Here is a 500-nt window from a genome sequence, read left to right on the forward strand (position 1 = left end):
CAGAGAGAGCCGGGGCAGGAACAAGCCGGGTGAGAGCAGAGAGCAGCACCAAGCTCCTCCCATGGGCGGCGACCTGAGCCTCGCTCCCAGAGCCCTGCGCCCAGGACAGGCCCAGCCTCCGGACCCCCTGGCCAGGTGGTCAGCATGTCCGGCACTGGCCCAGGGACACTGATCGCCCAAAACGACCCGCACAGTAACCCAGGTGCAGCCAGGACCGTCGGACCCTCAGGGGGCGCGTCGGGAGCTCCATCCTTCCTGGAGATCGAAGCCCACTTCCTGCCCCTTCTTCCAGCCTCCTCTTCCCACCTCCCGCACCTGCCCCTTTCCTCCCTTCCTCCAACCCCTCTTTCATCCTCTCCTTCCCCTCCCCCTCCATTCCCTCCCTCCTCTCCCCTTCCCCCCATCCGGGAAGCCAAGACTCCCGGCAGGGGGCGGGACCCGGGGAAGGGAAAAGGGCTGTGGCCACTTTAAGTGACTGGGGAAGTGAAAGGAGCCCCTGT

Source organism: Carlito syrichta, unplaced genomic scaffold, assembly GCF_000164805.1.
Source record: "Carlito syrichta isolate Samal-C Ts95f unplaced genomic scaffold, Tarsius_syrichta-2.0.1 Scaffold287692, whole genome shotgun sequence".
Taxonomy (NCBI): domain Eukaryota; kingdom Metazoa; phylum Chordata; class Mammalia; order Primates; family Tarsiidae; genus Carlito; species Carlito syrichta.